This window comes from Manis pentadactyla, chromosome 11 (genome assembly GCF_030020395.1).
Source record: "Manis pentadactyla isolate mManPen7 chromosome 11, mManPen7.hap1, whole genome shotgun sequence".
NCBI classification, from domain to species: domain Eukaryota; kingdom Metazoa; phylum Chordata; class Mammalia; order Pholidota; family Manidae; genus Manis; species Manis pentadactyla.
Window position 1 is genome coordinate 112,171,490 of NC_080029.1, and position 23,587 is coordinate 112,195,076.

Genomic DNA, 23,587 nt, shown 5'->3' on the forward strand with positions numbered 1-23,587 from the left:
TTTATCACTGTGTCTCCCATAGCATCTGTCACTGTAATTTTCACATAATTATCAATAACTATTTTTGAATGAATGAATTATTTGCTAGATCACCAACTGGCAGATTTATCAGAACATGTCTTTTCATCTCATTGGAGAGACTTGTAAACCGAGCTAGAGGTATGAAAAATTGGGGCTGTACTCCTAGAATATAAATCAGATTTCTGATAGCATCTTATTGTCTTCTAATCTGCCTGCTTAAAAGGTACACATACACACAATTTCACTTACTGTTGGATTATAATTAACTGAAGTTTCACAGGGTGAGACCATAAGGTGTGTGATTGCCTCAGATGGTTTGCAGTCTGGCAGAGAAGGCAGTTCTAAGGAAAAGCTTCAGAACTATTTTCAGAATTGACAGCAACCTTGGGAGATGCTCCAATTTATTTAAAAGAACCTTAACCAGTCACTATTATTTCATATCTGTATCTTGCTCTATTTACAAAGACTTTTCCCCATTTCCTAAAATAACAGCTAACATTTATCCCTTTCTATACTCTATGCACCAGTCTAAAATGTTTTAACTCACTCAGTCCTCTTAACAACCCTATAAGGCAGGTATCATTATTGTCCTGTTTACAGATGAGGCTACTGGAGCACTAAGAGGGGAAATAATCTTCTAGCCACACAGCTAGGAAGAGGCAAAGCCAGAATTTGAACACAGAGGGACTTGCTCTAGATCCTTACTCTCAACCTTGATTGCCTCATCAAAAGAGGCTGGGAAACTGGTGGGAAACAGTTCAGCAACCTGGGGAGAGGTGATGAGTCAGGATCCTGTTCACTCTGAAAGCCAAGGGGGGTCAGCATCAGCGGAGTTTGCTGGGAACTTTGCCATGAGAGAAAAATCAACCTGAGTTTCTCCTTATTATTTGTATCATCCAAAGAATGGTCACCAGCTGAGCCCTGAGCATCACAGGTGATTGTAGACTCTCAGGACAGGCCTGCACAGGCAGGGCCCCCATCTTGGTCCCTGGAGTCACTCATCTACTGCTGGGTGTGTGACCCCAGGAGTCAGATGACCTCAACACAGCTGTCATGCTTGGGATAAGTCATAAACTCTCTGATTCTCAATTTCCTCTTCTGTAAAATGATGTAATCCCTGCCCATGTGCGGCTGTTGCGGGGCACAAATGTACCACTGGAAGTGAACACACTTCATAAACTGCAAAAGGCCACACAAACACACAGAATGGTGTGTATGCACTGCATCGGTTCCACACACAGATACAGTAGACAGCTGTTTGGTAAGAGTTCAGGGGGCCTTTGCTCCCACATGTCATCTCTGAAGTGTCATTCCTTACAGTTCTGGGGCTTTTAAACAGAGAATCACTAGTTAATGAAATTAGCAGCCAAGGGAGGTTTTGTGTATGTGTGTATGTGTGTGGGGGTGGGGGTGTTTTGCTTGGGGTGGGGAGAGGGCCGGGTAAGGTTATGGCCAAGTCCTTTATCAGCTCACCCAAAGCAGGAATTAGTAGGCATGGACCTAGGTTTGGAGGCAAAGGAGGGCTGGGGTGGACGCAGTGAGGTGAAGTGAAGAGGAAGTGTCCTCAGGAGAGAGGAAAAGGCCCTCCCGCTTTGGGGAAGATACAAACCCTGAGGGCTCTTCTCATCGGCTTCCTCCAGCCACATATCCAGATTCTGTCCCTCTTCAGTGACTGAGTGAGTTAAAACCAGAACACCAACACCTTCAAGGGTGTGAAATTAATCTTCATTCCTGGGAAGGTTTAGCAACAGTGCTCCATCGTGGCCATAGTCACAGCTCTGGCAGAGACCTAGGCACACTTTGCAGGCTGCAAAATAAGGTCCTTACAGGATATGCAATGTGTCCAGCATCACCAGGATCCCCCTGGTTCTTCACTGATCCCTGATGGAGTTTGACAGCCAGGTGGAATTGAACTCTCTGAGTGAGCAAAGTAAATCATCTTCTCTGGGCCTTAGTTTCCTCATTTTAAATGAGATGACTAGAGAAGATCCACAGTCTTCAAACTTCTAACTAGAAAAGCCCAACATGTAAAACAGATAAAACCAGGGCAGGGTAGCCACATGCTCAAGTCCCCTTTCCCCTTCCTCTTTCCTCCTTCTTCTGTGATGGCCCTGGGGGACCCCAGGTCCTAAGGAACACAGCTTGAAATCACTGGGTCAGGTGCAATCCACATTCCCTTCCATCTCCAGCCTAAGGGACTCTGTAATTCATGCTGGGAGCTAGTGAAGAATGTCAGGGTAAACTGGGAACCAAAGTGATTCTTGTAGCCAAGGCAGGTGACCGGACTACATGGGAAGTTGGCCAAGTGTAGAGTTGGGGTATTCACAAAGTTAAGCAGGCACAACCTGCAGCTGTCCACAGAGAATTCATCCCTCGGGTAAGTTTGTGTGCCACTGGGCCTCAGTTTCCTCATCTTTAAAATGAAGTTATTAAATCTTGCTTACAGAAGAACCCCAGACAGTGTATGGACATACTCCCTCCTCCCAGAGGCAGAGCATCATTCCCTTCCACTTGAATGGGGGCTAAACTTCCTGACTCACTTCTAACAGGAAAGGGAAAACGAACTTTCCAGTGCAGAAATGAGGCCAGCACCACCTTACCCATGCGCTCAAGGTTAATGTCACCAGTGGTAAGTCATGTTGACATCAGGTGCCCCCTACTCTCAGGAGATGAGAGAGTACTTCACCTTTGCCCTTCCCCTGAATCCATAACCTCATGAGAAAAACATCAGATAGACCCCAAATGAAGGACATTCTACAAATACCTGGCCAGTACTCCTCAAACACGTCAAGAGCGTGAAAAACACAGAAAGGCTGAGAAACAGTCACAGACCAGAGGAGACTAAGGCGACAGCTAAATGCAATGTGGTTTTTCAGATGGGACCCTGGAATGGAAAAAAGGACATTACTGTAAAACTTGTGAAATACATGTAAAGTCTGGAGTCTACTTAATAGTAACGTACTAATGCTGGTTTCTTAGTTTTGAAAAATGTGGTGTGGATAGTAAGATGTTATTCACATTACAGGAAATGGGGTGGGGGGTACATAGGAACTCTCTGCACTACCTTTGCAACTTTTCTGTAAATCTAAAATATTCCAAAATAATAGTGTCAACCTTACAGAATTGTTGTGGCGATAAACTGAATTAATGTAAAGGGCTTGGAACAGCATCCAACATACCGTAGATTCTCTATTGATGAGAATCTATAATAATTACTATCATTATTACTACTACATGGTGCCAACCCAGAAGACAGTCCTATTCTATTTTATGTTCAATTGTCCTGAAGCACATTTGGTTGGCAAATATTTTGGTAACATCTGTGACACCAAGACTGAGAGGCATGTCCTCTGAATAAGGTTTCTGAATCAAGTTGGGGTTAAGCAGTTACATAAAATTTTTTGTCAAATTTCATTAAAAACTGATTTTTCTCACTTCAACAATGATCATCTCATAACCATCTTATTTCATCTGCACTCCTTCCTACCTACTCCCCTGCCATTGGATTATTTTGAAGCAAATCCCAGATCTCATATTATTTCATCTGTAAACATTTCAGTATGTACATCTAAAAGATAAGGGCTCTTTAAAAAACGAATAGTACCGTATATATCTCACTTTCAAAAATAACAATAATTCTTTAAAATCATTAATATCCTGTTGGTGCTAATATCTCCCCTATTGTGTCATAAGGGTTTTTTTATAGTTTGTTTCCCCAAATCAAATCCACATAAGGTCCATGTGTTGCAATTGATTGATAATGTCTCTTAAGTCTCTTTTAATCTGTAGGTTTCTGTCTCTTCTCCCTACCTCTCTCTCTCTCCCTCTCCCTCTTTCTCTTTTTCTTACAATTCATTTGCTGAAAATACTAGGTCTTTTGACCTGCAGTTTTCCAGTTCTGAAGTTTGCGGCTTGTGCCCCCATCGTGTTGTTTAAATGTTACTCTGTCCCTTGTATTTCCTAGAAATTGGTAGTTGGGTCTCCAGTCTTGGTCAGATTTGGGTTTGCATTTCTGGCAAAACTGTAAAGGGTGCTGTGTGCTTCCATCAGGAGGTAGAGACACACATGGCTGTCTCTCTCTGTAATATCAGCAGAGATGATGATCACTGTTTAGACCCATTAATTCAACAGGGAGGGTTCCTTTTTTAAGAAATGATCATCATCAGCCATGACTTGTCTCATGCTGCTACCTTCACAGCTCCGTTCAGACCTCGAATGTTCTAAGATTTTGTGCTCCTTAGTGGGATACAGACTTTCAAAGGTGGTATTGCCCCATTTGCATGAAGTGGAGTGGGGGTCTCTGCTAGGCCTCAGTGAACTCTCTGGCTGGCTTGGCTGGCTTTCATCACCACACATCACATGGGGACCCCAAGGCTTGGCACAGGCCGTGGAGCTCACAGGCTCTTTCTCACAGGCTCATACGAATGGGCTGCACTGCCTCCCTCCTCAGCCATGGCCGCGGAGCAAAGATCCTGCAACTGAGAGCTGCACCTTCCCTTTCAGCAGCCACCAGTTGTTCTTTGACCTCACATTCTTGGCTTCAGAGCCAACATCAGTGATGACTTCTCTTTCTTTCCTTTGAAACATTAATTCCTTTTACTCCCATAGCTCCTTTTAGATGAGGGTTTTCATGAACTTTCCAAACACTCTCGTATGTAATCCTCCTACTACTGAAGTGGGTCAGGAAAAGACTAGCAGACAGCCCCACTGCCCAGGCAGGGAAACGGAGCCCAAAGAGCTTGGCTGGTCTACCTGCTGTCCTGCTCTTGCCTAAGGCCTGCACTTTAGAGTACAAGGTCTTGCCTTAACAAGACCCAGACACGTCCTCTGAGGGAGTCCAATACTCACGCCTGAGGGATCTTTCCTGCCTGTGGTTATGGGGAAGCCAGGGGACTCTCAGCAGGAGGGGTATTCAATCTGCTCCTGACAAATCATCCTGCCTAGATTTTCCCAAATAACAGCAATTCAAATACCTTGTTCCACTCTCAGGCTGTGTGTGTGATGCCATGTGTTTTGATGAGGGGGTTGGTAAACACAGCCACCATAGATACTGGCAACAAGAGCAGTTCAGGAAAGATGTGCACAACCTTAGTTCAGGAAAGATGTGCAGGTGCTGGAAAACTTATAGAAAGGGATGCCTGAAACAACGAGAGGGTGGGAGGGAAGCCATGTGCTCTCCCAAGATGGGAACGGGCTTGTACCAATCTGCCCAGAGTCCCTCATGCTTGAGGCCAACACCTGGGGACAGATGGCCGAGGTGGAGGTGGGAGGGGAGAAAAACAAGACACTATCTTGCCTGCAAAGGAGGGGAAGTGATCACTAGAACAGGATCCAGGAGTAGAACCGGACCCAGCCCACATAAATCTCTGCAACATGGGCAAAACTAGCCTGCCCAGCACCCCTCTGCCTGTGCCGTCTCCTGGCACTCGTTATTCCCAAGAGGGCTTCAGGACCAGCCCACACTGAGTGGTGCCAGTCCCCAACACTGGTCCATCCAGCTCCACCAGGCCAGCCCTGACCCCTCTGCTGCCATGCATCACCCACCACCAACATCTGTACCCACCTGAATCTGACACACGTCATTTTTGTCAGTTTACCAAAAACAGGCCGGAGTCAGAGGATCAGAAGACACCTCAGAAGCTACAGGCTGTCTGGTTGGGGATCAGGAGACACCAAAACAACTTCCTTCCTCATATTATGCCCTGCTCTATATAATATACGTCAGCCCCTGGCACCCCCTACCCCATCCCCCAGCTAAGGTTGTGCAATCCCAGCACCTCTATCAGGACCCTCAGGAGAAGCCATAATCTGCCCAAAGCAGGATGCAGCCAGCCAAGGGAAGTTGTCTGAGATTCCCCCAGTCCTCAATAAAACTTGGCAAACCTCAGAGAACCATAGAAATAAAGGGAACATCTATGACATCACTTCCCAGATGGGGAAGCTGAGGTCCAGAAAAGGGAATGGACTGCCCCAAGTTCCCACTCTCCCTGGTGGTGACCGACCCAGGACCAGACAGACCTCGGGACAGCAGCCTGTCCTCTTTCCTCTCCACCCTGCCTCCTGTGTCAGACAGCTCAGACTTGCCACTTCCACGGGGAAGGCCTGGCAGCTGGAGAGGAGAAGGCCAAGTCCAGATTGCATCAATCTCACTGGTAGCCAAGAAGGAAATGGAGACCATTCTTCCCTCCCACCCACAGGGAGCCCAGCTCCAGGAAGTCACTGAAAATGCAGGGAGGCTCAACCCTTGTTCAGAAAAACACCCACCAGTGCAGAGAAGGGAGAAAGCTAGAAGACAGTGGTCGGCCCATCCTCACTTAATCATGCTCATCACCACACAACCCTTTCTCACATACCCCCCAAATGATGGGAAGGTAGCTATTGATCCCCTCTGCCCGGGATGTGGCCCCTTCTGTTTCCAGTGCCCCCAAGTTTTCCCTCCACTCTCCTGTCATGGCAACCTGTCCACTGCTCACACCTAACCAAGATGTCCACCTCCCAGCTCTAGCTAGACATTTACATGCTTGAAGGGCCAGTTGGAAGTCCCTCTCCTCCAGGGAGCCTTCTCTGACTTCTGAAGCCCCTCTTCTGCTCTCCCAGCCCAGAGAAATTTAGCACTGGGACGGAAGGCAGAGGTCTCCGCTTAGAGGGCGTGTGCTTACTCTGTACTGGGATTCCTCACAGCTGCCCGGGACAGCTCTCTGACAGTTCTCCTCACCTCATTCCTGCAGTTTGACTGTTATGCTGCAAAAGGGACCAAGAGTCCTACTTTTTGCACATCAAACAGCTTGGGGCACACAACAGTGTTTGATAGATGTCATACCACTACCTGTCAAGAACCACACATCCCAAATGTCCATCAACTGACATATGGATAAATAAAATGTGTTATATCCATATAACAGAACACAATTTAACAACTAAAAGGAATGAAGTTCTGCAAAAATATACTACAACACGGATGAACCTTGAAAACATGATGCTAAGTGAAAGAAGCCAGTCATAAGATACCATGTGTAGTATGATTCCATTTATATAAAATGATCAGACTAGGCAAATCTAGAGAAACAAAAGTAGATTAGTGGCTGCCTAGGGCTACAGGGATTGGGGGAAATGGGGAGTGACTGAGAATGGATATAGGGCTTGTTTTCTGGGGTGATAAAATGCTCTAAAATTGATTGCTGTTACTGATTTCAGACTATACTAAAAGGCACTAAACTGTACACTGTAAATGAGTGAATTGTATGATATGTAAATTATTTATCTACTTAAAGAGATAAAGAAGAACCATAAAAATATTCACTCACATGCTTTTACTAGTTGATGTCAACTGTGCCTAAATAAGTAGGCTATTCCAGGACCAGTTCTTCTACACGTACTGGTCCTGGGTCTTATCTCAACACCCTGCAGAGTCAGTATTATTACAGATTTTATGGAACAGGAAGCTGAGTCTCAGGGAGTTAAGGTCACATAGCTAACTAGCCACAGACCTGGAACCTAACATCAGATGATCTGAGTCCAAGTACAGTGTTCTCTGGGAGTGTAGCCTATGGAGAGACCCCAAAAGAAAGAACAGAGCTCCATAGACAAGGAAAACCTGGAAACAAGCTAAACATCCTCCACTAAGGAACTGCGGTGGCCATTAGTTGTTGGGGATGAAATGGAAGATTGCACAAGCATTAACATGACAAAAAGGAGCATCATGTGTTTGTTATAAAATAATGTTAAGGCAACATGCACAAATGGTATGCACAGTTTGATTACTTTTTGTTTTAACTGTGCTCATGTGACAAAAAAATCGTAGAGAAAACAGATGCAAAAATGTGCTAGTTGAGTGGAAGCCTTTCCTTTTAAAATTTCCTTTGCTGTTTTAACAGTAAAAAAAGAAAGAGTGAGAAAATAAACCCTTGAATGATCAGCCCAACCAGCACAGCAGAACACAGGTAATCATCTAACCAGGGTAAACTCAGAGCAGGGCAGCAGTCAGTGGGGGTCAATGGGGAGGAAAGGGCAGGCCCCCTTTCTTAGTCTGCAAACATAAGACCTCTCCTTTGTCAAAACGGGCACAGGGAAGTCAGTCAGAAGTTTATTTGGTCACTACCGATCTTTCCTTCAAAACGTTCTTTGTGTCCTGGACACGAGGCCCTCCTCTGTTTCCACCTGCAGTGCACACCTCCTCCTGGAAGTCAGCACATGTTACCGAAATTCTCTGTGTATAGTCCTCTTCCTCACTGGATGGTGAGGTCTTCAGGCAGAGCTGGTAATCACCCACCCTTGTACACCTAGGCACCTACTTACTGGACACAGAGTAGGTCTGCAGGACGTGTTTTCTGAATGGAGTTGTCAAGACTCTCTTTATACCTGCCACCCTCTTTATACCACCCAGACTGCTGAGGACAAATGCACTAAGGAAAACCTCCTGATGGGCAGCCCTGCCCACGGTCCCCCACCCGCACTCCCAGGCTCCCCCCCACATCCCCGAGTCCATCTTCCTGAAACACTGATGTCATCACATTCTCCTCTGCCCAATACCTGTTTTCTCTTCCCATCCAGACTAAGTGCCTTGGCTGGGCCCCAGGGCCCTTTCATCACCTGGCCTCTTGTACGTGCCAACTTGTACTCTGATTTCCCAGCAGGCCCAACCCAACATGCTCATTCCCACCTCTGGGCTTCTGCTGGCCCTGTTTGCCTATCCTGAGATACCTTCTGCCTCCTCAAATCCTATCTCCGCTTAAGTTCAAGTTTCAACTCCTCCTGGAAGCCCTCATGGACTGTGCCAAACCCCAGCGATCCTTGCTTCTGAATGTGTCTGCTTCCAAAGTTGAGCACACTCAATTATCTGTACTCATTTCTTTCCTATGTTTATTTTTTCTCCACCTCCAAACTAGATTAATCTTCTTAAGGGCAGGGTAAGGTATTACACTTCATCTGTGTGACATACCACACCTACTGTAAGACAGGCTCATTGTAGAAGTTCCAGACTTACTGGTGATTAGGTCTGAAAATCTGAAACAGCCATGGCTAGTAATGACAAAATTGTTTTCCAGGTGGTGCAGAGGCTTGTTCTAGGCAGCTGGTACGGCTGCGGTATGGGGTGGAGGGCATTCAAAGGGATTTCAGAATTTAAATCTATTCCTCTGAAATGTAAGCTTTCTGTCTATTACCTGGTGGTGTAAACCAATGCTTCTCAGAGTGGGCCCCCCAGACCAGGAGCATCAGTGTCACCTGGGCACGTGTTAGAAATCAAATTCTCAGGCCCCACCCCAGGCCTCCTAGGTCAGAAACTCTGGGGGTGCAGCCTAGCACCTGTGGGTTAAGGAGCCCTCCAGGTGATTCCAACATTCTACCGTCTGAGAACCACTATGTAAGCACACAGGAGAGATACCCTGGCCACCAGAAAGAACGGATCCTGTCACCTCTGAAGACTGCCTCTGGATATGATTTTTAACCATGCCTTCCTGTTTGCTATCACTACTACTACTAAAATGAAAAACTGTAGTTAGGACAATTAGCAGAGAGCACCAAGAAGCTGATGACCATCATTCCTACTAGTACCAGCAGTAAGTAGTAGTTGTACTAGTTACTCTGCTGCTGGTAACACTACTAACTAGTAACAACAACAGTTACCAACTTCCTGGTGCGCTCTGCTAATTGCCCTAACCACAGTTTTCAGGAAGAGAGGGTGAGTGGAGGATAAATTCTATGAGGCACGGGGTACAGGCATTCTTAACCCTTTCTACATGACGATGCTCCCCACTTGCCTCTCAGTCTTAAATCTCTGATTTCTCATCACTCCCTAGCCCCAGATGACAGCTTCAGGCACGGGCTCCACCCGCCTGCCGCCTCCATCACCTTGATTTTCAGTTAGCCCTGTCATTGCTCTGATGCCTCTAACCCCCTACAGAGGTTTTGATCTCTAGTTTGTGTACCCACCCCCTCCTTGGAAAACTTTGGGTCAGTCTTCTGACATCTCCAGTTTTAGCCCATCCCTGAGAACAAGCTTCACATCCCCTGCCCCAGTCTGTGGATCACTGGGTGGGGTGGGTTTGTGTGCACAGCGGCAGCCCAGCTTCCCAAAATCTTGTTTACTAACTGTGGATGCTTGCCTTGCTCCCATCAGAAGGGGGTTCAAGGGAGGCCTGCTGTCCTGGGGGAGAACCTGCAGCGCACAGCATCGCCATGCAGAGGTGGCTGACTCACTCTGTGGTCGCCCACTCTTGGGGACACAGAAAGAACACAGACCCAGGACTACTTGGAAGAGGGCACCTGATCTGGGCCCTTCAGATCAGCAAGTGTTCAGGGCAAGGGAACAGATGAAGCCATATGCAAAGGGGTCCTCAGGATAAACGAGACAGGCTGTAGTGAGGAGACACAGCAGGAGGGCTGGCTTCTATTGGAACAGCTGTGTGGCCCTGGCAACTAGTCACCTCTCTTCTATGAGCTCCTTTTCCCTACCTGGAAAATTAGAAAGTGAAAATGACCTCAAGAACTCTTCGCACAGATATACAAGTGTTTAAGGAGAAAATGATGCTACAGCCTTAAGGACACCCTAAGGGAGCACTGTGGACGCAGGAAATGTTCATGAGCCATGCCTGGTGCAGCGGCTGCTAGTCACCTGTGACTACTGAGCACTTGAAATGCAGCTACTGTGACTGAGGAACTTATTTGTAATTGTATTTAATTTTAACTACTTTAAATAGTCCCACATGGCTGGTGGCTACTGCATTGCACAGCACAACTCAAAGTGAATTTATGAAATGCAAGTCCTTTAGAATCCTATCTCCATTCGGTAAGTGAAAAGGAAACACTAACTTAATCTTCTGGTTTAAAATGCTTTATTTTAGAGGGCCGAAACTCTGAGCACCCGTTGAAGAAGAAAGCAGAGCCCCTCTTCCTGCGCCCTCATGCCAGCCTTGCATTCAGCCAGCTTCACAGGGAGCTGTGGTGAGTCCACCAGCCTCAGCTCAGTCTTACCGCTCTGCCCCAGTTCCTTCTGTAAAGTGCAGATCAGCCACTCTCAGTTCCCTACACAGTTGTGTAGGGACACACAGCAAAACTGTACCCTAAGGAATCTTTAAAATGCTAGCAAATAGACATTATCATCACCAGCCACCACCCATCACAACCATAATGAACTTCTTGAAGCCTCAGTAAAGGGCCCTTTAGCCACTAGGAGCCTGGGGAGAAGATGATAGTAATGTGGCCAGGGACAAGGGGAGGGGAGAAAGTTTTAAGCGGTCATTGATATATCAAACATTCAACAGATTATTCTATGTGGCTTACATGCATTCAATAAATGTGATAAATCAATCTGCCAACAATTCCACTTTCCAGAATTTATCTGACAATCATACCAGTACAAGCATTGCACAGGAGTCTGCTCTGTTTACTGCAGAGTCCTAAGTACCTAGAACCATACCTGGCAGCTAGAAGGTAAGCAAATGAGGCAGGCAGGTGTTGTACAAGGATGCTTCCGGTGGTGGCAACCTAATGTCTGTCAACAAGGGCATTGGTTTAAATCCATGATGGTCCATCCATAATAGACGGGCTATGCCCTGTTAAAAAGAACATCACACACACACACACACACACACACACACACACACACACACACACACACACACACACCACGGATCTGGAAAAATACAGAAGATTAAGAAATCAAATTGCAGAAACATCAAATTCTGATCCCATCTACAAGTACAGTCTGATCCCAATCCACATTTTAAAAATACAGAATAGGCATATATGGTTGTATATGCACAGACAATTTCTGGAAGGATACGCAGAAACTTGACAATAGTTTGGGGCTAGAAAGCTTCAGGAGGATGGAGGAGGGATCTTTCCAATGCATTATTTGATTTCATTAGCTGGTTTCCTTTTTCAACTATAAAAGTGAGATATTATCATGTTAAAAATCCTCTTGGCAACATCATATGGCCAATAAATACATTTACTGAGGGAATACAAAGAAAAATGTTTACACTGTAATTAACTGAAGAAACGGGATATAAATTACATCTTCAGTGTGAGCATAATGTCGAACGGACAAAAAAGAGTAATGCACAGAAGTGAAGCCATGACACAGCCCCTAACAGTCTGGTCCTTGGAAGGAGGCCTGAGGCCCCTGCCACTCCCAACCCCAGACAATCCACAAGGTGGCCACCAAATCATTAAGGACCCGACTCATTCCACAGCCAGAGGGCCGGAAGCAGGCACAGTAACACTGCACACATCCCATCAAGTGAGACAGGTCCCCCTCCCTCATTCTGAGGGCATATGAAGATGCAGTCAGCCCGCCTTAACTCTAAGGGCTGAGGCCTTATTCTTCATTACCAAGATTTCAGACTAGGCGCCCAGTCAGAAGATAAGTGAATCTGTGTGATCTGAAAACTCCAGTAGCTGCTTTTAAGACTTGGTAACTGGGCAGAAAAGTGAAACTAGGTGCAAGGCTTCCAAGCAGCGGAGATGTCTCTGATTACTGTGCAGCAGCCCTGGGGAAGCAAATACCTTAAGAAAACAGAAGCGTTCACTGGCAGACGGGGCAAGAATTTAGAAGTAAAGAACCCAGGGGTTGGAAGGCTCTGAGATACCATCTAGCCCAAACCCCACATTGGCAGAGAAGGAACCGAGGCCCAGATAAGAACGCATTCCTTCTAAACCAACTGCAGACCCAGGAAGGAGGGTTCCGCTGAGTGACTAGAGTTATAGGTTTCCTGGCAGTGACTGGAAAGCAAGCTAGATTTGAGAAATTACCCATTCTTGAAAAATACAGTTGGCTGCCCACCACATGGAGGCCACAGGAAATAAGGGCCCAGTCCCTGTAACTGTTCCAGCCTCACATGAATAAATCACGGTGACGTGGTGAGCGGACAGAAATATCCCGCTTCGGGACTAATTAGTCATCTCACCTAGCAAATCCCAACCTTCTCTGGGTGCGGCTAGCAGCTTTGCCAAAAAGAAACACCCTACAGCCAGGGTTCTGGGCCAGGAGGCTCCACTGCTTGTGGCCTCACTTGCAGTGACAGGGATCAAGTGTTCATTGCTTTGTTTTCCTCTAACCTGGTTCCAAGATGGCCTTCCCACATCCCAGAAAACCTGACTCTTTAGAAGCGGCGTCATCTTGAAGCAGGTCCTTCCTGAGGTTTGGGTTTTCAGGAATAGTTCCTGAGGAGGCAGCAGTGCTGGGGATGAAGTGGAGGAGGGGGTCCTCTGACCCTGCCTCAGGCCTGGGGAAAACCTTCATGTTCGTCCAAGGCCCTGCCATCAGCAGACATGACCCTCCAGAGATCTGAGGGCCGCTGGGATAAAGCTACCCGATAATTTAGGAACAAGTCATTTTTCATTTTTCTTCTGGAAAACCAGCACTGGCCCATTTGATACTCTTGAAGGTCCCTTTCAGGTTGAACATTGTATGATTGTCCCAACAGCCCTCAAGTCTCTGAAGGAGACCCCAGGCCCTGGGTGAGATCAGAGTCCATGAACACTTCCATGCCAGGGGAGTAGCCAACGGGGCACAGATGGGTATTTACCAAAGGCCATACACAAGGTGCCGTAGGGAAGCTTACATCTAATTGAAAAAATTGATCCGTTCCCTCAGGATCAAAAACAAGACATGCCACTACTGAAGGAGGAGAGCAAAACTGCCACACAAGCTAGAGTCACAGAGGAAAGAACTCTAAGAGGAGGCAGGCAGGAAGGATGCAGGCCATCTGGCCAGAGTGGTAAGTCAGGGTGAGGTGGCAGGAGAGGGTACCGTGTGGGCAGGGACCTGTCCAGCTGCAGTCTGGCAGGAGACAAATGGCTTGGCTGCCCCAAAGGGCCCTGCCATGCCAAGGACACCCTCTTTCCTGCCTGTGCCATGAAGGACAAGGACGGCATGTTCCAGGTGGGAATTACTGCTCTGAAGTTCAAAATTGGCTAACCCCAGAGCTCTATGAGCTCTTCACAGAAGAGGCTCCTATCTGATCTATGGGGGGCCAAAACCCCCTTGACTGTAAGACTCAGGGGCTGCTTGGGGAGTCGGCTGCATCAGCACAGGGCCCAGCCTGCAGTGACAGAACTGACCCCAGAGGTCTCAGGCAACTCCAGGAGGACAAAGGGAAAGCAGGAAGAGTGGGCTGAAACATGTCCCCCAAAGATATGCCCATGCCCTCACCCCAGAAGCTGTGAATATGACCATGCTTGGAGAAAGAGTCTTTGGGGATAAACTGATGTAAGGATCTTGAGAGGAGATCTCCCCGGAGTAGCTGGGTGGGCCCTAAAACCAATGACAGGTCCCTATAGGAATGAGGCAGAGGGAGATCACACAGGGGAGGAGGCCGTGCGAGGTCAGAGCAGAGATGGAGGGGTGCACCTGCAAGGCCGGGGCTACCGGCAGCCACCAGGGACTGGGTGAGCGGCACGGAACCGGCCCGCCCTCAGAGCCTCCCAAGGAACCAGCCCTGCTGGCACCTTGCTCCTGAACTTCCGGTCTCCATAACTGTGAGAGAATACATGCCTGTTGATTTAAACCACCTAGCTGATGATGATCTGATGTGGCAGCCCCAGGAAGCCAGCAGAACAGGGAAGGGGAGTGGGGAAGGAGGCTGGGGGTTCTAGGAGTTCTGGGAGATGCCACTGCTCTTTGGGTAACAGGGGTCATGAGACCTGCGGTAGGGGGATCCTCCAGGGAGGGTGTCCAAGGAGACAAAGCAGCCTCTGGCTCCTGAGGACCTCAGGCCAGCTGCACGCAGGGGCCACTAACGGAACAAGACGCCCACCCTGCCCTGCCCTGCCCTGCTCTCTCATCAGGCTCGGGGGCCACTGGCAGGGCTCACAGCCCCCTAAAGATTCTCTGTTTAGAGTAACGCTCTTGCCCACCGCCCACCACAGCCACGCCACACCTTGCCTCTTTATCCATGAGCTCCCCAAAAGTAACCGGCCCCCTCCCACTCTAACATCCTCCTCAGAGCTCACCGTCACAAAGGGCAGTACGGCTCGGTGGAAAGTGTTCTGGCTTCAGAGTCAAGCGGACCTGGATTTTAAGTCCAGGATGACTTGGAATATGAGTAATTGACCTCCCTGAGCCTCAGTTTTCTCATCACTAAAGTGGGATAAGTAATTGCTGCCTCAGAGGGTTACTATGACAATTAGAAGTAGCACATTTCTATGGCTGTGCTCTGCTGTACAACAGGACCACAGTAAATGGTAGCAAGTATCATCATCATTATTTACAGGAATAAAAGTTTCTCTGGAACATTGGCCTGAGCCCGCCTTGTTCTCACCGCAGTGGCAGATACAGAGATCTACCCCCTGAGGGCTGTGCTCGAGGGCTCTCGCTCAGCAGAGAGCTGCCGAGCACCCAGTGTGCTCCCTCTTCTTACTTGCCTTCAAGTTCCTCCTTCGCCTGTCACTAGCTGTGGCCTCAGTCCCCTCTGTACCTCCAACAGGCACTCGATACAGATTCATTTTGTGAATAACAAACAAATGTGTTGACTGAGCCACCCAACCTCTTGAAACATCAGTTTTCCCATCTGTAAAATGGGGTTAATACCATCTATCTACCCTGCTGCCTCACAGAGTAATTGTAAGACCAACAGAGACAGCAGCCACAGAAGACCATGAGGCAAAGCCCCTCATGTACCCCCAAACTGCACCTCAAGGGCCGTCCTGTCTTCCATGGAGGCTGGCTCTGCAGGGCCCAGGGCCGTCACAGAGAGGTCTTGGATCCTGGCATCTCCCTGTGCCCAGACAGCCTGCATTCCAGGACAGCAGCAGGTCCACATCTTCAACTGGGTGCAAACCTCCCTGCCTTTCCTGGTCTGAAGTCAGGAAACTTTGGTCCAACTTCTGACACTGCCTCTCCCTAGCTGTGTGACCAGGTCACTTACCCTCTCTGAACCTCAGTCTTCTCTTCTATAAGAGGGTTAATTGAGCCGCCCATCTAGAAATGTAGCCATGAGAATCAAATGAGATAATGTAAGCAAAGTGCTTTGGAAACCAGTTCTGTACAAATGCAGGTGCTTATTATGATGATCATTATATCAAAAATCAGCCATTTACATGGTGTGGGCCTCTGAGGAACACAGACCCCCGGGCCAGGCAGAGAGTACAAGTGCCACTCTCCCTTCACTTACAGTAACTCCAGGACCTTCTCCATCAGATCTCAAAGTCCTGTATGGCTTTGCCAGGAAACTAAAATATTCTAGCCACATGTCGGGAGAACCACAATATAAGCCATTTCCATAATGGGTACTGTGAGGCTTCAATCAAAAAAAAAAGTTTTTTAAAAAGACCACACACCGCAATTCAGCCCCTCCCCCAAAACACACACCCTTTCTCCCAAGAAAATAAAATAACTGGAAACCAACTTTAACTGTTGAAATCCAATTCGGAGGCCTTCATTCTCGGAAGGCAGGCCTTCCCCAGTGAGGGGCCAGACAAAGCTTTCTCCAGCTAGTGTGCAAGCAGAGATTGGCAGGCAGGTGGGCAGGGAAGTGAGGCTCCTGGCCAGTCCCAAAGGCTGTGGGGACAGGACCTGTGAACCCCAAGAGGCAATCGCTGCCCAGACTCAGATATTAGCTCTACTTACCCAGCTAAAAAACAAAGTAACTATAAGACTCCTTTACTCGTTGTTTTAACTACCCAAGTACAAAGAAGACCCACAGATCTTTCTCCTCTCCCACAGGCCTTGATGCTACACCCCGCACTCCACCTGTCCCACGGTTCTCACAGCCCCACTGAACCACTGGGTTGCCCCAGAGCCAAACAGGGCAGACACACCAAGACCCTTACTCCTTACCCAAGCTTTACCCTTGGGGCTGCCTCTTCCTCCAAAGCCCTTCAGTCCCGGATGGAGGCTATACGCGCCGTGTCGTCAGCTCGGGCTCCCTTTGGAGGTTTACGTTTTCCAGGGCAAAATCTTAAATCACTGGAGAGACTGCCTGGTATGGTGGGAAGAGCAAATGCTTTGCAATCAGGCAGACGTGGGTTTGAATCCAGGACCTGCTGCTGACTGGAGAGGTGACTCTCCCAGCCCTGGTCTCCCCACCCCAAAATGGTAACTAATGTCTATCACACAAAGTTTTGTAAGGATTAGTACTATTTATGGAAGGCTCCTTGGTATATGACTGGTACTTAATGAACAGTAATTATTATTATAATTTAACTCACACATGCTTCAAATCCTAAGGCCTCTTCTCTCCTTTGCACCTGGGTCCTCTTACCTTCTTACCTCCAGCTCACGTGTACCCACTTGCTCAGAGTGCCCTATCTCAGACTTGCCCAATTCTGGGCCAAGCCAGGTCTGGCCACTGTGGTGCAAGGCCGGCAAATGGAAGGCACTCGAAGGAGTAAGTGTTTGTTTACTTAGGGAAAAAAATCCTGAAATCTTAAGTGACTGGAATTTTTTCCCACCACATTGTGCATTTATGGGTACAAATCAGTACATAAACATACTCAGATCAGGGTTTATTCAGAAGAGCAATGGACTTTTCGGTAGATGGCTGTGTTACTGCACAATGTCCAGGAGGCAGAGCACAGAGGTCTGAAGTACTCAGAAGATCCTGAAATTCCTTCAGACTCCTCAAAGAAAAATACTTTATTTCCAATACATTGCTCTTTTCTGATTATAAAAGTAATATGTGGTCATTTTAGATGTTGTGGAAAAGAGAAAAAGTCTATGAAAAAACCTAATCAGTGGCAATTTTGTCATCTATAGAGAATGTCACGGTCAATGTTTTGGTGTATTTCCTTGCAGTCTTTTCTCTATATGCCTCAGAATGTAAGTACCTATTCATTTAAAAATGACCAGATGAACAAGCAGACCGGCCAGTGCCCACAGGAAAGCGGCCGAGGATTACCCATGGAGGCCTCCTTGCCCTGTGCTCCATTCTCCCCACCTCTAAACAACTTATTTGCTAGCGGCAGACCACACATTGCGTAACTACACCTGGTTATCAGGGCTTAGTGAACTTCTGTCCTATGAGTGAGTTAGCACAGTCATCTCTGCTTTGCCTTTTTGTGCCACAGAGTCAATATTTACTAGCCGTGTTGCTAAAACAGGCCCTGAGCACAGACTCAGCGCCAAGCGTCCCTATCTAATCTCAGCAGCAGCCCAGTGACACCAGAGGCTTTACTGTGCCATGGGCCATAGCACCTAACTGAGCAGGTGGCCTCCACCCAGCAAGGAGGCATCACAGTCATAAAGTCTGGGAGGCTAGTGACAGAGACACTTAAATGTCAGATATGGGGAAACTGAGGCCCCATGAAGGAAATGACTTGCCCAAGCACATACAGCCACAGAACCGAAGCCTGGAGCCCTTTGCTCCCATACCACCCGTGCTCTCGTTGCATGGTCTCGGTGAGGGCATCAACATGGAGCAACAGCTGAGATGGCAGCCGGGGACACAGTGCATTTCAGCAGGCCCGGAAACTGGGCAAGGACTGCCCTGAGGCGGTCAGTTTCACAGAGGGGTCTTCCCAGGAGTGCTCTGGTCTCCACAGTGATGATCCATGACACAATGGCATCATCAAGTCTCTTGCCTCTTGCTGGAATTCATTCATTCCCTCACCAGCTGTTCGTATGATGAGTTTTTAGTGAGCACAGCTGTGGGAAGGCATTACTTGCTCTACCAAAGCAGCACCACTCTGCCTACCATTTTTGGGAAGGACCTCTATGCAGAAATGGACTGTCACCTAGGCCCAAGGAAATATCCATAGGCAGAAAATACAGGAGAATTATGGTCTGGGGGCAAATCTCTGACAGCAAGCTCTGGAAGAAAGTCCCCTTTCTGGAGAGCACCTTGGGTACTAAAAGGAATACATCAAAAGGGACAGGTTACTTGGTGTGGTACCAAGTGCCTGCCATGTTTCTATGGAATAGTAGAGAAAATAAAGGACCAGGAAGGAGGAGCCCTGTGTTCAGGCTGCATTTGCACAACCAAAATGCTGCGCAGCCCAGAGACAGAAAGTGCCTTGCCCGAGACCACGCAACACAGCAGCAGCCAGAGGGGACTTGAAGCAAGTTTTCTATTCCAAGGCCATGGCTTGATGGCTCAGATGTCGCAGATGAGACTTTCTATTCCTCTTATTTTCAGCTTCAAGAAAGCCACAACCCTGATCTGGAACTTCCACAGCAACAGGACTTCTCTTCATCTCCGTAGTTGAAATGGTCCCTGCCTGCTAAAGGAAGCCCTGACATCTTCTCACCCTGGGACTAGAAACTCCACTTGGGTTCCCAGAATCAGGCTCAGCCACTTCCTGAAGAAAGAGGAGCAAGGCCGAGGCCACTAGGCTAACCCCAGTGCAGGAGGAAGCTATGCTGTGGGGTAATTCTGGCACACAAAAGGGAGAACAAGTGAGCATTCTGTACAGCTGCTGGGATGTCAAACAGCTCCACACACTTGGCCTGTTATTTGCTCTGCCCCCTCCAGGCAAGAAAACAAAGAAGGTCGTGTGAGCAGGACTGGGATGAAAATGATGCTCCTACATTTCTATCTTCTCCTGGGCTTGTAGATGCAAATTCAACCCTCTGGGGGCTCAGCGATGCTTGAGTACAGGCTGTGGTTGCACCGGCTGTGTTGGTTGAACGCCTCCTGTGGATCCTGCCTTGCGCTAGGTGACAGGGACACGAAGGAAGATAAAGCTTAGCCCCTGTCCTTTAGGGACTCACAGCCTGGCATGGGATATAGAATAAACCTCCAGAAAACCTTCTACTTCCGAATAATTATGTCTGAAGCACAGACTCCAAAGGCTATGGGTCCTTGAAACTGGAGAGATGGATGAGGCTGGGAGAGGTACCCATGGGAAGGCTTCAGAGGGAGAGGAGCTGTTTCACTGAAGGGCTATTTCGTAGAAGGGCTGAGTAGAACTACTGAAAGAAAGATAACAGAGAGGGTGCTCAAGAGGAAAAGAATATCTTACAAAAAGGCTTGGACAGAGCAGCTGGAGTGGAGAAAGATTAGGAAGTATTGAGGGGTAAGTAGGTTGGTAGAGTGGGCAAAGCCATGGGACTAAGTTAGCCACATCCTTCAATTTAATCTGTCAGCCACTTATTCTGACTCTGTATCAGATGGACTACAGGGAAGATATGGCTGAGACACTGGCCTGGAAGCACATACACTGCAAAGACTAAACTAAGGTGGCAACAAAACGGAAGTTCAATACATTAGAGACATAGACCTGTGGTCATAGAGTCCAGTTTTACAAATGTAACCATCCAAATGCCAGTTAATATCAGCAAGGTCCAGCTAATTGTGGCAATGCTCTAGGTGCTGGCTGTTGGGAAACCTTGCAGACAACAAAAACTGTGCAACACTGTTATTACTAAATGAGAACCTGCAATTATTAACAGTTACACAGTTTAAGTTCTGTTCTTAGTTAATGGCCGTCTTCTTCAAAGCATTAGCAAAGGTTTCTCAGACTTATTTTTGGAAAGCCTTATTTAGGAAGAGCTTCCTATATAAGGAAGTGAGCTATAGTACATACAAGCATACTTCACTTCACCCAACAGACAAGTCTCCTAAAGAGTGGACTTTTTGAAAGTCAAGGCATTTTTTTTTTAATGCCCAGGAAAGAAGGACTCATATATGGTGAATACTTCTGTGAAGTACAGACTACTTAAAATTTTTAATTACTATAAAGAGCTCACAATGCACTGAAGGGGCTAGACAGATGGTATCTGGGGGGCCTTCCAGTCTGAAGTCTAGTGGTATGATGATAAATGACTTTTCCAAACCCATTGTAGTATCTTCCAGAATTTTTCTGGCAAAAGAGATGGGAGAGTCACTGTAGGTACCGGTATGGAATCCTGACCATCTCTTTACCTTTCCTTCTAGCTGCTGCCATCCTAACTAACTCATCCTTACTGAGTCCTTTCCTTCTGTGTGAACAGTAGAAGACAGTGAAGCCTCCCCTGTGGACCTTCCAGCTCATCACCTCACATTCTCTATAACAATTCACTTCTCCTTGCCCTGACTCCCAGAAGCCTTTCTACATCCAACACCATTAACCTTTCTTGCAGCATAAAACCAGTACAAAGTCCAAACACATGAGCATGAAATATTTTAAAAGGCATTTGTTCTATATAACATAAGAAATACATGTTAAATGTTTTTGAGAAGATATAGGAAAGTATAAGGAACCACAATTAAATAATCCAATTACTCCCTTTTCCTCCTCTCCTCCCCTATCCCCTATGACCAATACTATTAAAACTTTAATGGCTAGACAGGAATCAGCCAACACAAAGAAATAGAAGGTATCCAGATTGGTAAGGAAAAAGTTAAACTGGCACTGTTTGCAGATGACATGATATTGTACATAAAAAACCCTAAAGAATCCACCCCAAAACTACTAGAACTAATAACTGAACTCAGCAAAGTTGCAGGATACGAAATTAATACACAGAAATCTGTTGCATTCCTATATACTAAGGAAGAACTAGCAGAAAGAGAAATCAGGAAAACAACTGCATCAAAAAGAATGAAATATCTAGGAATAAACCTAACCAAGGAGGTGAAAGACCTATACCCTGAAAACTACAAGACACTCCTGAGAGAAATCAAAGAAGACACCAATAAATGGAAATACATCCCATTTATTACTCATGGATAGGAAGAACTAATCTTGTCAAAATGGCCATCCTGCCTAAAGTAATCTACAGATTCAATGCAATCCCTATCAAAATACCAACAGCATTCTTCAACTAACTAGAACAAATAGTTCTAAAATTCATATGGAACCATAAAAGACTCCAAATAGCCAAAGCAATCCTGAGAAGGAAGAATAAAGCTGGGGGGATTACACTCCTCAACTTCAAGCTCTACTGCAAAGCCACAGTAATCAAGACAATTTGGTACTGGCACAAGAACAGACCCATAGACCAGTGGAACAGACTAGATAGCCCAGATATAAACCCAACCATATATGGTCAATTAATATATGATAAAGGAGTCATGGATATACAATGGGGAAATGACAGCCTCTTCAACAGATGGTGTTGGCAAAACTGAACAGCTACATGTAAGAGAATGAAACTGGATTATTGTCTAACTCCATACACAAATAAACTCAAAATGGATCAAAGACCTGAATGTAAGTCATGAAACCATAAAACTCTTAGATGAAAATATAGTCAAAAACCTCTTGAATATAAACATGAGCAACTCCTTCATGAACACATCTCTTCAGGCAAGTGAAACAAAAGTAAAAATGAACAAATGGGACTACATCAAACCAAAAACCTCTGTACTGCAAAGGACACCATCAGTAGAACAAAAAGGTATCCTACAGTGTGGGAGAATATATTCATAAATGACACATCCAATAAGAGATTAGCATCCAAAATATATAAAGAACTCACACACCTCAATACCCAAAAAGCAAATAACCCAATTAAAAAGTGGGCAGAGGACATGAACAGACACTTCTCCAAAGAAGAAATTCAGATGGCCAACAGGCACATGAAAAGATGCTTCACATGGCTAATTATCAGGGAAATGCAAATCAAAACTACAATGAGATATCACCTCACACCAGTTAGGATGGCCAATAATTTCCAAAAGACAAGGAACAACAAATGCTGGTAAGGATGCAGAGAAAGGAGAACCCTCCTACAGTGCTGGTGGGAATGTAAATTAGTTCAACCATTGTGGAAAGCAATATGGAGGTTCCTCAGAACACTAAAAATAGATATACCACTTGACCCAGGAATTCCACTCCTAGTAATTTACCTGAAGAAAACAAGATCCCAGATTCAAAAAGATACACACACCCCTATGTTTATCACAGCACTATTTATAATAGTCAAGACAAGGAAGAAAGCTAAGTGTCCATCAGTAGATGAATGGATAGAAAAGATGTGGTACATATACACAAAGGAATATTATTCAGCCATAAGAAGAAAACAAATCCTACCATTTGCAACAACATGGATGAAGCTAGAGGGTATTATGCTCAGTGAAATAATCCAGGCAGAGAAAGACAAGTACCAATGATTTCCCTCATTTCTGGAGTATAACAACAAAGCAAAACTGAAGGAACAAAACAGCAGCAGACTCACAGACTCCAAGAAGAGACTAGCAGTTATCAAAAGAAAGGGGGTGGGGAGGGAAGAAGAAGGGGATTAAGGGGCATTATGATTAACACACATAATGTAGGGGGGTCACGGGGAAGACAGTGTAGCACAGAGAAGACAAGTAGTGACTCTCTAGCATCTTACTACACTGAGGGACAGTGACTGCAATGGAGCGTGGGGGGGCTTGATAATATGGGTGAATATAGTAACCACAGTGTTGCTCATGTGAAACCTTAATAAGATTGTATATCATTAGTCATTAAAAAAAAAACTTTAATGGCTAGCTTAGACTTTTGTCCATCCTCTGGGCTTGCTCACTGCTTCCCTACAAGAATCTGTCACCCAGTTTCTGGGGGACCCCTCCCCAAACATACCTTACATTTTTCTGTCCATTTGGAAGACTTAAATCTGTCTGTACCTGGAATGCCCACCCTCCCTGCTCAGCCTAACCAAACTCCACCCATTCTTCAGTGCTTCACTCGGCTCCCACCTCCCAAAATATTTTCTGGC

The 23,587-nt window shown here is 46.5% G+C and overlaps 1 protein-coding gene and 1 long non-coding RNA gene across 3 annotated transcripts in view; one reads left to right on the forward strand and one right to left on the reverse strand.

Annotated features, from left to right (window-relative positions):
- DAPK2 (death associated protein kinase 2) overlaps positions 1-23,587 on the reverse strand; it is a 110,810-nt gene that overhangs the window by 69,461 nt on the left and 17,762 nt on the right. The gene's annotated exons all lie outside the window — the stretch shown is intronic.
- Positions 2,111-11,337, forward strand: LOC118915790 (uncharacterized). Its single transcript, XR_008992629.1, has 2 exons — positions 2,111-2,650; positions 10,863-11,337. It is a non-coding gene; the product is annotated as an uncharacterized LOC118915790 (long non-coding RNA).